Below are 3,758 nucleotides of genomic sequence, written 5' to 3'. Positions count from 1 at the left end.
TGAATATCAGTTCTTTCAATCATGGAGGTGCAGTATCACATGTGAGCATTACCTAGGGCGGTCGGCATTCATATACAACATACCTAGGAACACCCACTCCTCCAGACGGACAGCCACCCATCAAGACATAGAGTGACAACACTGTTCCTCGCTCCCAATGGTGCTCTTGTGTTGTCACCCTATAACAGGAAGCACCTGAACAAGGACCTCCATGGTGGGATCACCAGGGATTGTTTTAATAAAAGCTGCTGACTTAAAAAGTTTGAAATGGCATTACTATGTTGAAGATCACACAAGATTTTAGTAACGGGGGTTATATCTACATTCATCAAGCCAGTCACATTCTCAGAATGATTACCTATCATTGATCTTGCCCAATATCTCATACAGGTTACAGCCTTGCCTCATTCGCTGTGACGTTTGGATGCGCCTCATATATGATCCATTTCCTGGCGATATGCAGCCCACAGATTAGAGCCCTCCCCCGCTCGCTGGATTTTTAATAAGAGAATGGTCTCTTATCGCTCCCCCCTCGTCCCTCTCCCATCTGGAATCATTCTTTGCCTTCTATTGGGAAATGAGTTCCATGGCTGATGTGTCTGTTTGAATGTCAGAATGATCTCGTCTGCTTCAATCTGGTGGTTAGAGGGGCCGAGTTAAAGGATTACATTGTAAATGTTCCAGAATCCCGGATTTAATCGCAATCAGCCCGGCTGAAGGCGCATGAAAACTTGCATCTCCCAAGGATCTCGGAGGGTCGTCGCCTTGGCTCTGTACTGTTGAAGAACGTTGAGCCTTTGGATGGTCTTCTGACCTAATGGGGAAGTTTGTGGAATGCTGAACACGCTCAGGTTTGTAAGACTCCAGTTGGATTCACTCAGCCTTGGTTCCCCCCGAGGGAATGTTAGATTGAGGGGAAAAGAATCCTAGTGGAACGGGCAAATTGGAAGTGTACAACATGGTGATTGGCGTTATTTATTAACCTGGAAACAGAAGAGAATTCAGTACTTGAGTGCCAGTTCTTCCAAGTCCCAGGTTGACATAGTTCCAGTATATGACATTGGGGGGTTTTGAGGTTCAACCAGTAGGTTAGTAGACATATCACTAGAGGTGGTCCCGAAATATAAATGGACCACCGGCCAAACTGCCGAGTGAGGGGAGTGTTTTCTGGGGGAACCCATACCTGGAGGAGGGAAAGAGGCCCCCACTGGTCATCCTGATGGAAGGAACCTACATACATCGCCACTATAGGAAGGGAACACAGTTTATGGAATGAAGGCATCAGCATGGACATTGACATTTTGGAATTCCCACATATAGAAAGCTGACATCTTTCTGTGGCTTTCCATTTAGCACAATATAGTTGGATGGGGGGAACAAAGGTCAGCCATTAAGTTGGTAGCCATTCCTAGAGGTATGAGAAGAGGATATCCAATCCATAAGATAAGCGTGCACAGACTTTGTATTTGACTCCCCCCTTGGTGGCCCCAACCAGCCAGTTAGATGGCTCCTTTGAGGTTGATGGTCGATCGGTTAATGTTTGCTCCACATATCAAGAAACTTACCTGTGGTTCCTGAAGAAATTGGACCTAGATGGACCTGTGTCTCTTTTCAGCCTTACCTACTATGTTACTATGTAAGTGCTAAAACGCTTCGAACCGCAAGTGGATTTCAATTAGAAATTTGCTAAATCACGCAGGATATGAATTTGAATCTAGCCCTATGAAAATTGAAGCCTTCTTACAAAATTAAGCATACCAGGGTATGGATCTATAACAATGTGGAGCATAACCATGTTTATTCAATATGCAGTCAGTTTATGAAAAAAAACACAATTGCTCTTGTGGATGGGGTCCAACTAAGGCTCTACCGAGGCCAGGACCTTCTTCCTCTTGGGGATCCTCTCAGTGATGCACCCACAATTCTATGTTTTCCCCACCACCTGCTCATTTAACTGCAACATTCACCCCAACAGTAACTCTGCTCCATCCATAGTAGCCGCCACTTCTAGGATGAATGACAATCAGCATCATTCATCCACTTCCTGTATACCCTGGTGGTCATGGACACACCCCATGGGCTAGCAGCATCAAGCAGCCTGGGCTCACTGTGAAATGCAGCATTGAAGACCCTCCGCCGCTGTAGAAGAGGAAGAGGACAACGCTCATCATGTGACAGCATAGAAGTCACTGAATGGAACTTGTCATTGAGACATAAAAATGTCCCGAAAATGAATTTCACGGCCTTCATTATCACAAAGCTTCCATTTCAGATTTCCTGGCCGACGCTCTTTCTGCGCTGTGATTGCTTCTCATATGCCATCATCTCAGACCAGAGAACTTTCAGGTTGTGATCATTTCTTGTAGGATTTGGAGGTGGAAGGTGTCCTACGGCTAATCCTATAGTTAAGAAGAGCTTAACAAGAAGAACAATGGGAAATCTGCCTAACTCGGACCATAGGAGGCTGTAGAGTATGTGACTTTGACGAAGACCTTCTTCATGGAACATCCTAGAGCATCCATTCTCAACTAGGGATTAGCCCGGGCCCGGATTGAACCCAAGCCCATCCAAACCCAGAAGTTAGGTGTCAGTGCATGGCCAATCAGCTGCACGTAAACACAGGGGTGGGATATTGGTGACATCATTGACCTCATATGACCACATGTGGTTAAGGATGCCATGACCATGTGGGCATAAAAGGTCAATGATGTCACCAGCATCCTGCCTTACATGCATTTGCCGAGGGGGTGCCCCAACTGTCTTACCTTATATGGCCACATGGCCAAAATAGGTCAATATCATTGACCAAATATGGCCCTGTGGCCATATAAGGTCAATGGCCTTATATGGCCACATGGTCATGTTTATATGGTCATATGGCCATATAAATATATGGCGATGTGGACCTGTTATGGTTACATGGCCATATTTGATCTATGATATTGACCTAATATGACCATGTGGCCATATAAGGTCAGACAGTTGGGGCACCCCAACTGGGTAAGGTTGAACTCGATGGACATGTGTCTTTTTTCAACCTGACTAACTATGTAACACCCCTGGCATGCTGGTGACATCATTGACCTTTTATGTCCACATGGTCATGATATTATTGACCAAATATGGTCCTGTGACCATAAAAAGTCAGTGATGTCACCAGCATCCGCCCCCTTTTTTACACACAGCTGTGGGAGGGTAATGATCTGGCCTCAGCTGATTGGGTGTACATTGATGCTAACGGTTGAGCTCAGGTTCAGTCCAAATCCGAGCTCACCCCTATTCTCAAACAAAGGTCCATGGAACCCCAAGGTTCCTCCAGAGGTTGCTAGGGGTTCCTTGAGCAGTGGCTGATTGACCTCCAATTTGATGGCGCCTCCCCCTCCTGTAGTTTCCTGCTGGGCCCCTCCCACAGCTCAGCTCTCTGCACTATGTACAGCACAGTGATGATGTTATATCCTTTGTGGCTCTTGAGGAATATATTTAAATTAAAGTTTTTGAGGCCGGAGTTCCCCTTGAAGTGTTTCTCCGTGGCAGTAGCAGCTGTACATTGCGGAGGAATGTATTTCTTGGTAGGAGCCTACTGTTCACCGGGTGAGGTCTCTTCTCCGAGCCCCCTCGGTGGTTCGGAGTGTCTCTCACATGTGCAGGAGCTTTGTTCGGAGTTAATGAGTTGGCGTCTCTCTTTCTTCTCCTCTAATAAACCATAATGCATCTTCCAGACCCTCCTCGCCATCTCAGCTGCTGTCGGTAACGAGATG

Source organism: Nanorana parkeri, unplaced genomic scaffold (assembly GCF_000935625.1).
Source record: "Nanorana parkeri isolate BGI_ZX_2015 unplaced genomic scaffold, ASM93562v1 scaffold171, whole genome shotgun sequence".
Classification (NCBI taxonomy): domain Eukaryota; kingdom Metazoa; phylum Chordata; class Amphibia; order Anura; family Dicroglossidae; genus Nanorana; species Nanorana parkeri.
This window is presented reverse-complemented; position numbering follows the sequence as displayed.